Raw genomic sequence first — 12,773 nt, 5'->3', positions numbered from 1 at the left:
CGGCAAAGAGTTTGGTCTTTTGTTCACTATCTAGTTATAAGGTCCCGTACGCTAGGAAAAGCTTTACCCGGACTTCCTGTGTCTTCGGTACTCTATTCTGATAAAAGGGGAGGTCTAGAAAGAATCCTTACCATAATCCTTAGTTCTAAGTCCTTACAAAACTCCATTCTAATGAACATACCTTAAGAGATCGGGGGGAGAGTTCTTACCTGATTCTCAGCTAAAATCTTAAAAAATATGTGGAGATCGGAGGAGAGTCCTTATCCGAGATCCTTCGCTTAAAACTCTAAACAGAATACATTAAGAGATCGGGGGAGAGTTCTTACCTGATTCTCAGCCAAAATCTTAAAAAAAATATGTGGAGATCGGAGGAGAGTTCTTATCCGAGATCCTTCGCTTAAAACTCTAAACGGAATACATTAAGAGATCGGGGGAGAGTTCTTACCTGATTCTCAACCAAAATTTTAATAAAATATGTGAAGATCGAAGAAAAGTTCTTATCCGAGATCCTTCTCTTAAAACTTTAAACAGAATACTTTAAGAGATTGGGGGAGAGTTCTTACCTAATTCTCAGCCAAAATCTTAAAATATGTGGAGATCGGAGGAGAGTTCTTATCCGACATCCTTTACTTAAAACTTTAAACAGAATACTTTAAGAGATCGGGGGAGAGTTCTTACCCGATTCTCAGCCAAAATCTTAAAATATGTGGAGATCGGAGGAGAGTTCTTATCCGAAATTTCCCACTTAAATTAAAACATCAAGAGATCGGGAGAGAGTCCTTACCCGAATTCTCTTAACTAAAACCCGAATTAAAATATCACAATTTCAATATACAAAGTAACCCCCAAACAAAGATCCGTTACCCGACACCTACTCACTAAGGGTCATCTCATGTACTCGTGTTCATGGGCAGCCCTGAATAGTGAAATATCAAATATTCTTTTTATCCTTATGAAGGATTAACATCGCCACTCCAACCCCCCACTTGCCAATTTTAATTTATAAAGAGCATAATGTTAAATCTGCTTACCCTTGTTGAGGGACGAGGTGGGGTGCCTAACACCTTCCCCACCCGTATATTGACCCCGAACCTAGAATCTCTGTTTTCAAAGTGGTTTCTTCTTCATTTACTTTTACAAATGGTTTTCTTTAATTTCTCTCAAAATTAAAGTGGCGTCTCCTCACTTTTCCCACTTCGGTGAGAGCTCGTTTAGGCGACCGCAAAAACCCTTGCGACACTAAATGAGACTGAGTTTTACACCATTTTGTTCACTTTTTACCACAAATTTTGAACCGTTAATTAGTACTATGCTTTGGATGAGTTGAGAAGAGAAAGGGTGGTTTATTAAAGAGAAAGGAGGGGAGGGGATATAAAAAAAAAAGAAACTAAACTACCTCTATTTAGGAGCCATGAAGAAAGAAAGAGAGACAATTTTTAATATATATGCAAGGGTTTGTTTTTTTGTCGAAGATAAGTTTATTAAGAATCATAGAAGTTCATACAGGCCTAATCTTTATCAAAGCAAATGAAGAACAACAACCCCAACAAATATTATCATACATTAGGCCTAAGTCCCCAAAACATCCAACCCAAAAAAACACTAAGAACCCTTAACACCTACCATACCCTTTTAAGGAAGCAAAATGCATAAAGAAAATGAAGAGAAGATGAAGAACTCAAGAAGGAATGCAAGTGTGCAATTGAAATTCAAAGAAAAATTTGCCTTTCCAACCCAGCAAAAGTAATGAGTTTGGGGAGAGGACAAAAAAAAAAAAAAAAAAAAAAAAAGAGAAGAAGTCCCAAGATAAGTATCATGGAAGCATGCTTGGCATTATAAAAATCCAAAAGCCATTCTTCTCCATGCAAAATATGTAGAAACAAACTTAGTATACTTGGATTTTATGCATACATGCTGCCCTCATATTTGCATAAAAACCTTTCATTGGCAACCAAGTCATTATCCCTTTAGCCCTATTACAACCCTTTTAAAGACCTTTTGATCTTTTGAAAAGTGCATGCTATATTAGTGGAGATAGAAAATTGAGATATGCCTATGGAGTTTGAATTGAACTACTTCTTCACAATTACTCACAAAAGAGGCCAATTTAGGGGAGTTAGTGTTTCTCAAATCTTTCTCAATAAAACAGGTTATTTGTGGCTTATTAATAGTCTTGTACAGAGGAATAACTAGTTGAAGATCCATGAAAGGAGGTAAAATTCTAAACGGGCAGCTATTAGAACCCTTATGCCTTGAAAGAGGGAAATTGGAATGAAGGTTGGAGAAGTTCAATTCTATGCTTACTAAATTGATAGTTATATTCCTAAGTATCCCCTGAAATGTGTTTTAAAATAGAGTTTTGTTTTGCTTGAGGACAAGCAAAAGTTTGAGTTTGGGGGTATTTGATACGCTTGAATTGTATAGATGTCTTTAAGCACATTTTCTTACTATTTCATAGCATTTTGGTAAGTATTTTTACACATAATAGTTGATTTCATGAGTTTTTGTAATTTCTATTGTAAAGCCCTTAATTTTATGTTTTCTGCATCATTTCAGGTGTTTGGGTGAAGCCCCAGAAGTATAGGAGTACAAAGGAAAGCTTGGAGGAATCAAGAGACAGAGAATTGCTGCTGATACAAAGTACAAGGGTTGTGTAAACCAAGCCCCAGACTCGTGTAACTCTCTGCCAGAAGAAAGCCAAGAGAATCGATGAGAAGCACAAGTACATGGGTCGTGTAAGTAGACCGTGTAATCTGAAGGGACTCGTGTAAGTCTCTGCCGAGCGCAAGCTTGAAGAACCTTATGGGAACAACAGTACATGGCCTGTGTAACCAGGCCCATGTAGTTGGCACAAACCCGTGTAACTCTCTGTGCCAATGCAAGATTTCGCAGTTCCACTCCAGCAAGTTACATGGCCCTGCATATCGGGACCTGTGTAGTGACACACGGGCCGTGTACTATGCTGCAGCCAGTTTTATAACTCAAATTTCCCTTCTGTTTTCAGATAAAAACGAGACTTCTAAGGCTATTTGGACTCAAAGCGACCTAACCCTAGAGCAACCAATATAAATAGAAAAGAAAACATCAGAAGAGAGGAGTTAAAAAAGACGACGGTCACAGGGAGTGCTATTGAAGGTTGCTGCTGTCAGGCTCCGCATCAGTACCAAAAAAAAGAAGTTCTCTAGCTGAAGTTCTACAAGATCAAAGCTGCAAACTATCTTCGATTTCTTCGTTTCATCTCCCTAAACAGATTTATATTGCTTTATTTCTTTTACATGATTTTCTTTTTATCATGATATTTGTTGAACTCACTATGAGTGAGTAGTTTCCTTATTCTGGATTTGGGAGAGTAATGTTTGTAATTATTATTATAGATGAACATTAAGTTTATTCACTGGATTTGAGATTCGTTTCTTGATTTAATTTCTTGTGATCCTAATGCATGCTATGTGATGGTACCCACTTAGATATGATTGTAGATGTTGATTGAAAGACTAAAAGGTGAAGATTAACATTAGAAAATCAAGATCTTGAACCTAGGAAATCTGACCTAGACATAGGCTGATACCTTTGTGAAACCTAAAAATTGGTCAAAGGTCTTAAAGGATTTTAATTAATTTGATCACCACCAAAGTAGGGTTTGAGTTAATTAAAATACACCCTAGATGCCTTGAGAGAGGATTTAGCATAACTTAGGGCTAATTTTCATCAAGGAAAACGATCCTGAATTCAGTAAATAAACGAGATAATATCCCTAATAAGATTCAAGTGTGAAATCTTAACTCCAGAATTGTTCCAAAAATAGATTACTTCATTTTAAGTTTACTATTCTAGTGTTTAAAGTTAACAAACTTCACTCCCTAAATATTCGATAGCCTAGACAGTCAAAATTATCGTGTAGATTGGTACTTACTAAACAAAGGTCCTCGTGGAAACGATACTGTACTTATCACTTTATTACTTGTTAGCGATCCGTGCACTTGCGGGGTTGTAAAACCAAACAAACAGTGTTTTAGAGTTACAATTATATAAGTTTGGCTTAATTCATTACTGGTTGAATTGCTTTTGAATTATTCATTCCCTAATTTTGCTTATTAGTTTAACTGTAAACCCAAGCACATCAAGTTGGCTTCTATAATATCGAATCTTTCATGTTTAGCAAATTTAAACATAATCCTAAATGAGACTAATGAGACTGAGTTTTACACCATTTTTTTCACCTTTTACCACAAATTTTGAACTGTTAATTAGTACTACACTTTGAATGAGTTGAGAAGAGAAAGGGTGGTTTATTAAAGAGGAAGGAGGGGAGGGGATATGAAAAAAAAAAAAAAAACCCTCTATTTAGAAGCCATGAAGAAAGGAAGAGAGAAAATTTTTAATATATATGCAAGGGTTTGTTTTTTTATCGAAGATAAGTTTATTAAGAATCATAGAAGTTCATACAAGGCTAATCTTTATCAAAGCAAACGAAAGAACAACAACCCCAACAAATATGATCATACATTAGGCCTAAGTCCCCAAAACATCCGCCCCAAAAAAGCACTAAGAACCCTTAACCTAAAGATAGCAAAAACTTCGAAAAGCCATTGGTATTCCTTAAGTTGGAGTTGTAACACTGGTAAGAGAGATGGATTGAAGGCAATCACAGTAAGGTGGGCTTGCATGCCTTATGAAAGACAAGACAGAGGTAAAGCTCACTTCCACCGACCACTAGGACTTAGAAACCAATAAGAACAGAGTTTTCAAATAGCAATCTCTTGAGGGGGTGGTAGGTGGCACTGGTTAGCATTTTACTCTTTTTTAGCCTTTAGGGTTAGCCACTATGAAGAAGATAATTGGCTCTAAGACCTCGGAGTTGCCTACCAACAATGATTTCATGAAATCCCCTTCTATAGATTTAATAGTTGCAATCTTAAATGTAAAAGCTCTGCTTCATCTTCATAACACCAGTCACATGCATGCACTCTCTTCATCAAAGCACCAAACTTGAAAAACAACAACACAACACACAATTACCTATATAAATCTTGACCCATTGGCAGGGAAAGTGAGATAGTCTAGGCCGAGAAGGGGAGCCCTTCCCTGCCCCTCCTCTCAGAATCAGCAATAAACAGGCTACACCCTAAAAGAAAAAGAAAAAAAAAACAAATGAGACAAATGAAAGGAAAAACACCTACATGTGAAGTTAATATATATGAAAGGATAAAATTGATATATTATATATTTTTATTTTAAATACTTAAATAAGGTTTTTTTATTTGATCTAGCCATTGAGTTGATATAGATAATAGATATAGAGTTATGATTTAAGACTTAATCAGAGTTAAATCAAAATTTAACTAGCCTACTGTTAAATAAATAATGGAAGAAAAGAAACAAAAATATGATATTTATGTGATTTGATTATGAATTTTTTTTTAACGGACGAGATAAAAAAATCTACTATGATAGAGAACAAAAACAAGTTACCACTTAGAACTCTTCAAATCTTAATCCCATTAATTCTATTTTTCAATTTTCGCAAGCTTTCGAAAATAGGTAAAATATACTGTATTTATAATCTTAAATGCATATGAATAAAAACTTTTCAAATTGCAATGATAAAATTTATGTAACATTTTAATAATATTTTTACGGGCCAAATCTATCCTTGTGAGAGAGAAAAAAAAAAAAAAGGAAAAATTGACAATTAATGAGTGAAAATGTCAAAAATAAAAATAAAAATAAAAATAAAAATGATAGGTATTTTTATTATCTCAAAATTGATATAACAAATGCAATAATAATTCATTCAACTAAAGGTCTATTAATTATAAAAATAAAACTATAAAGATGAAATACATCATACCAAATTTTTTAAGTAAAGCTCGAATTTCAATTTATATATTGCTGTGACATTAATTAATATTAAACAAAATAATTTATTAAACTTATTTATTGAACATAACTTAATCTTATTAATTCTAACCATTTATTAAGTACCTCAAGTTGTCATTTAAAGTAACTTAACTTTACTAAAATTTAAGTAATTTGCCAAGTTTTTCTCCATTAATTGATGAGCATCCCATCATTCTTATTAAAAAAAAAAATAAAAAAACACTAAAAAATGTTTAAAAGAATTTAAAAATTAAAAAAAGTGCCTTTGAATAGAGCTATAGATTCAAAAACTAATGCAGAATTAATTTAGACTATACGATAAAATTATTAGGCTATTGTATTTTGGAGGGGACAAGTTAAGGACATTATCCCCTCAAAATACTTGAATATCCTTAAAGAGAATGCTGATCAATTTAGTTAATATTTTTTATTTTTTAATGATTATTTAATTTATTATAATTACACTAATATATATTGAACTTTAATTTAATTTTTAATTAAGTTTTTAGTTCTATGAGATAATATTACAACAATAAAAAAAGTGTTTGCGGGAGAAAGGAAAAGCGTGTATGAATGTGTCTATATATATATATATATATAAGAAAAATAGGTATATTATAATATCTGAAGTTAGCAAAAGTGAAGAAAATATATAGGCCAACTAGATAAAAAAAAAACCAAATATTTAAGCTAATTCATATTTATATTTCATAATTTTTAATTGTAGTTGAAATAGTCATATTTTTAAATTTTATCAAGATTGTATCTAATGAAGGGAAATTGAATTTGAAAAAATTAATGATAAATTACAGTATATTATCTTATGTTTTATTTGATTAATAAATAAAAATTTTAGATATAATAGTGATTTAATATAAATGTGTGACATTTTCAGTCAATTAATTAAATTTTATATTTAAAAGTGATTTTTTTTATTTTATATTTATTATTAATTGAAACTTTATACTAAAAAATATTTTTATTAATTTTAATTAACGTAATTATCTTTTAAATTAAGTCAAATAAATTTACGTACCTGAATATAAAATATAAAATTAAATTTATACATTTTTACAATGTAATTTTGAAAAAAATATATAATTAAAAAAAATGTATCTCACGTGAATTATAAAATTCATTAAATAAAATGTGTATTTTATATATAGTTTACTTTAATTAACACTCATATTTTATATAATAAATGCTTCAATTAATAATAAATTGGTTTTAAACATAAATTTTTTATGCTTTTTTTTTTCTTTGTGAAGAGAAGAGAAGTGCACAGCCATGAATATTATTGCATTGAATTTTTTTTCTTTGAATTAATTTGATTTCATTGGTGAGTTTTTCAAACAATTAATTAGTAATAATTGAAAAAAAATATAAATAACCCTAATTTATTACGAGGATCAAAAAATATAATATATAATATTAAGACATAAATTATATAACCTATATAAGTTCTTCACAAATTTTCATAGAATTATTTTTTCTTTTTTTTTTTTGAAGAGAAGAATAAAATTGTAGAATCATATATATTTTTGCATTGAGTCTTTTTTTTTTAAATTTTTTCTCAGTTAAAATTTGATCTTATTAATGAGTTTTTCAAAAATTTAATAAAAAAATAAATGAAAAAAATTTATATTTAAACTGATTTATTATGAAATGTAGCACATATTAAATAAATTATGCTTATTAATTAGAGTAAATAATACATTAAATACACATTTTACTTAATAGATGCTACAATTCATGTAGGATATATTATTTTTAATTATATATTTTTTAAAAATATTTGAATTTCTTTTTATGTTTTATATTCGAATACATAGATTTGTTTGCCTTTTTATTCAAAAGATAATTATATAAATTGAAATTAATAAAAATATTTTTTAGTATAAAGTTTCAATTAAAATAAATATAAAATAAAATTTATATTTAAATATAAAGTTATGCTAAATGTTTATATTAAATTATTATTAATTTCAAAATTTTTATTTGTTAATCAAATAAAATTTCAGGTATTATATTGTAATTTATCATTAATTTTTCAAATTCAATTTCACTCCATTAGATACAATCATAAAAAATTTTAAAGGTGTAACTATTTCAGTCAAAGTTAAAAATTATGGATATAAATGTAAATTGAAATGAATGTTTGGTATTTTTTATTTAATTAACTAAATATATATTATAATTTTTTACTATTTTTTACAAAATAAATTATTAATAAATAGGTATATTATATTTATTTTTATACTCATTCCTTCCAATTTTGTTTGTCATTTAAGTTTTTTTCTACGGTGATTAAAAAATAAATAAGTCACTTAAATTATAAAATACTACTTAATGTAATTATATTATCTTTTATCTTAAATAATTAAGAGGAAGATAATAAGATAGATTATAAAAAATTATATAAATAGTTATTATATTTAATAAAGATAAAGGTAAAATTAAAAAAAATTAATATTCATTAATTTTTTAAAATAATTAATAATTTTAAATAAAATAATTTTTTTTTAAAAATAACAGATAAAAGTGAACTATATGGTATATTTTATACTTCTTAATTTTAAATTTTATTAAATAAAATATTTTTAAAATAAATAATTTTTTTATTTATAACGTAATTTGTCATATAAAATTAATTAAATATTAAATACATCAAAAATATTAAAAAATAATATTATTTTAAATATGTCAAATGCATTTGATAATTTCCTTATTAAATTCGTTCACTATTTCTTTTTACGAGGTCTCGAAATATCTCCTTTGAAATGCTTAAACGAATTTAAAAGCGGCTTTCATACGGCCATTCATTATTTTTACAGTAAAAGTAGTGGTGATTATTATAATTTTATATATTTTCAAGATAAACAATACGAAATACTAAATATCGAGAAAAAATTATTTATTATTTTTTTAACTGACTTGTTTTAAAAATTAATCGTATGTTATTTATTTAGCATATTTAAATTCAAGTTATCATTCTCTAAATTTCTCAACTTAAAAAGAATTTTTGTTATAAAATAGCAAAGATATAAGTTCATCAATAATAAATATTTTGTTTTAAATTTTTTTAATGTATCTTATTAATTAAGGTATAAAAAAGTAGTTAAAAAAAATAGGATGCATTTAAGATCAACTCCATTTATATATGAATTAATTCAATAATTATTAAATTAAATATTTATATTAAAAATTATACTCCCTCCTAAAATAAGCTCACTTTTTTTACATGCTCCAAATTATAGGTTACTTTTTTTACAGTAATTTATTTGTTATTATTTTATTAATATATCTCTATTTAATATATACATTAAAAATATAGAATTAATTAGTTTTAAAAATAATTTAAAATACCATTAGTTATTTAATTTTTAATGGATATATTATAAAAAGTCTAAATAAATTTGTTACTTTAATCATATTAATTATATTTTTTTAATAAAAAGTTAAATTTTCTTAGTTCATGTGGAAGTATAAATAAGTTCATCTTGTGGGATATGGAGGAAGTATAAAATTGATAAAGCGTGTATAAGCACAGAAAACTAAATGTAAATATTTATTTTAATGACTTATGTGGCAAATGGTAGCGTGGATTTAAAATGAATTAACCAGCCAACAATTGACCCTTCGGTTTCCCGAAAAGTTAGTCCATTGATGTTTTGGTAACTGAGCTCCATCAATGGTAAGGTATTGAAGATTGGGACTGAGAATACTTATTTAAGGATTTGATCCTTGGGTAGAACACTCACCTTGGAGACCTTAAGTCGAGTGAGATCCTGCCTCTTGGCCTTCTACTCTTGTTACTTACAGTTCTTGTTCAATTTATATATATATTTTTGCGAGTTTTCATATGTCAGACGTCTTGCATGAACACTTTGTTTATTTCCCATTATTAAACTGAATTTTCTTCTAGCATAATTTATAATCAAGGGGTTTTGTGGCTTCTTCTTTTCCATTAACACGATTTGGTGTTCTGGTTTTTCTGCATGTGACTGACTTGGCCCAAGGTAATGAGTTGGAGTTCTAATAATCATTAACAATCAAGGCTATGAAAAAATTTTGAATTTCCTTTTTTTTTTTTTTTTTTTTTTTTGCTTTAAGCTTGCAAAATATTTATTTATTTGTCTGCATTTTCTTCAAGTTTGTGATTGTTACAGGTGATTTGCTTTAATGGGTACTATGATGAAATCTCCAAGGAGTAATAGAGACAGAATCAGCAACCTTCCGGAGCCTATTGTCCATAACATTATTTCTTTCCTCGAAATGCAAGAACTTGCAAATTTGTCCCTTACCTCCAAGAAGCTAAGAGCATTCTGCATATCCATTCCCTTCTTGACTTTTGGTGGCACCTGCGAAGACACAGCTAAAAGATTGCTCTTGATAAATTATGTGGACAGATTGTTTGCTCTTCGAAAAGGAATGGAGACCCAACGCATATATATTCGTTGGCTTTTTACCGAAGCTAAAGCTGATGAAAAATTCCGTGTATTTACATGGCTGTATAATGCAATAGCATGTAAGGTTCAATACCTTGATCTCCAAATCATCCTCAATCATGAAGATGTTTTCTCGTTGCCGCTTTCTGTAGTTCGTTGTGAATCATTGAAAGAATTGAAACTAGACTTGATGAATGGAGGCATTCTTGATGTTCTTCCCTCCTCAGGTAGCTTGTCCAATCTCAAATCCTTATCTTTGAGCAATCTTCAAATTAGTAATGAGGCTTTTGGAGAGTGGATTTCATCGTTCAAGCACCTTGAGAAATTGTTGCTTGTGGAAATTTACGGGGTAAAGAATATTAACATAAATAGCTCCACTCTTGAATGTTTGACCATTAAAGCATCTCCCTATGTAAGGGAACAGTGCAATATTTGAGTATCAGCTGAAATGCTCAAATCCTTTATCTTGGTTTGGATATCTGATTATCCTTGTGAGTCATTGAAAATCTTCGCACCAAACCTTGTTTATCTTAAGTGGGATGGATATCTCGTGGATTTTTACTGCTCGGAGAACTTTAAGTATCTAAAACGTAGTGCAATCAATCTAACGACGGAGGGGTATGATATTTCTGTCTATCAGAACCTGACAAGACTGCTTCATAGCATATGCACGAGTAGAACTCTATTTTTAGCCGTTGAATGTACTGAGGTAAAATAGTCTACGCTGCATGTGTATGGTAACTGTTTGGTCATTACTCGTGCTAACATTTATTTATTGATGCTGTAGATTTTGTTTAGGCAGGGTTGTCTGCCATCTCTCTTCCATAAGTTGAGTTGCTTACATTTGTATACCAACAATTTAAATGATGATTTGGTGCCTGCTATAGCTTGCTTTCTCAAAGGAACACCTAATCTGAAGACTCTTCACATAACAAAAGACAAGGACTTTGCAAACAATGTATGCTCACATACTTGTTCACGCTCATGCACAAAGTTATTAAATTTTGAATATTTTCTTGATCTAAATATTTCTATTTTACTTGCAGTCAACACCTTTGGAATCAGAACCATATGGATTTACCATAAGATATTGGGAATCTCAAAAACTAGATTTTGTTCATCAATTGGAGAAAGCAACAATAGAGCTATTTTTTGACGAAGGGGATAATGAGTTGGAGTTCATAAAGTATTTGCTCATGCATGCTAAAGCTTTGAAGAGGATGACGATCTTGTGTTCATCTCTGTTTCCATCAGTGATCAATTATAAGATAGATGATTATAAGAAGGCTTCTTCTACCGCTAAAATAGTTTTCTCTCGAGCGCTATCTTTATAAATTCATAAGAAAGATGATCCAGTGCAATATAGAATTAAGGAATGTTATGTTGTTGGGAAAACTTGATCGGAAGCCTGTGATGCCATCAACAAATAGAAAATGTTTTCCTTTACTTTTATGCTTGTGAAATTTATAAGATGAGAACTTTTTTTCAGATTTATTTTTCTTATTTAGATTCCATTTATAATAAACTCATAACACACAATGGTGGGATACCACATATTTGTGCCTTGCTGGGTCTAGTATAGATTAAAATGACAAATTATGTAGTTGAAGAAGGATTTTTTTTTTGCCTAAATCCCGATCTAAGACACAATATGTGAGATTCATATATTTAATAAGTGAATTCTAGAAGTGAGCACTATTTGGTTTAAACCAAATAAATCTAATCGAACTGCATTAATTCGGTAATTTAGTTCGATTTTTAAGATAATTAGGTTCGGTCCAGTTTTGTATTTTAAAAAATTTCATCATTTTGGTTCGGTTTTAGAGAGAAAATAATCGATTGAACTGAACTGAACTAAATTGCTTTATTGATTTTTAAATTAATTTATTTTTATAAGGAATTTGTGAATTATACATAATTTTATATATAAAAATTGTGTAATTTCATTGATTAATGGTTATTAGTTCAAACTAAGGTCAAAATCAAATCAAATGATTTGAAAATAAATCTAAATAAAAAAAATCAAAAATTAATTGGTTCGATCTAAACTGAACTGAAATAGAGCAGTTTGATTCAATTCGATTTTTCATTCATTTCGATTCGATTTTATTACTAAAATATGATAATACAATTTTGATAATTTTGTTAAATTTGATTTAATTTAGACTGAATGCTCAACCCTAATGAATACCTAATGAATACCACTATACAGGCAAGAATTTCTCAATTGGAGAATCACATCTCCGGTAAGTAGGGAAATATTTATTTGTTTTATCTTTCATCCAATAGAGAATTACTTCCATCGACTCATTCTGTGAAAAAGGTGTTTTGTCTCCAAAGCACAAAACTCTTCCTCTTTCCACCTTTTTATATTTTAGGATTCCATATAAAGTTATAAATATATTATTAGATTTAAATGTTTTATTAATAAAAATTAATAAATAA

At 29.1% G+C, this 12,773-nt stretch overlaps 1 pseudogene; it reads left to right on the top strand.

Moving 5' to 3' along the window:
* The first annotated feature begins 9,651 nt into the window (after positions 1-9,651).
* Positions 9,652-11,798, top strand: LOC110666220 (FBD-associated F-box protein At2g26860-like; annotated as a pseudogene).
* Positions 11,799-12,773: the final 975 nt, after the last annotated feature.

This window comes from Hevea brasiliensis, chromosome 3 (genome assembly GCF_030052815.1).
Source record: "Hevea brasiliensis isolate MT/VB/25A 57/8 chromosome 3, ASM3005281v1, whole genome shotgun sequence".
NCBI classification, from domain to species: Eukaryota; Viridiplantae; Streptophyta; class Magnoliopsida; order Malpighiales; family Euphorbiaceae; genus Hevea; species Hevea brasiliensis.
Note: the sequence above shows the minus strand (reverse complement) of the source record. Positions and strands in the feature narration are given on the sequence as shown.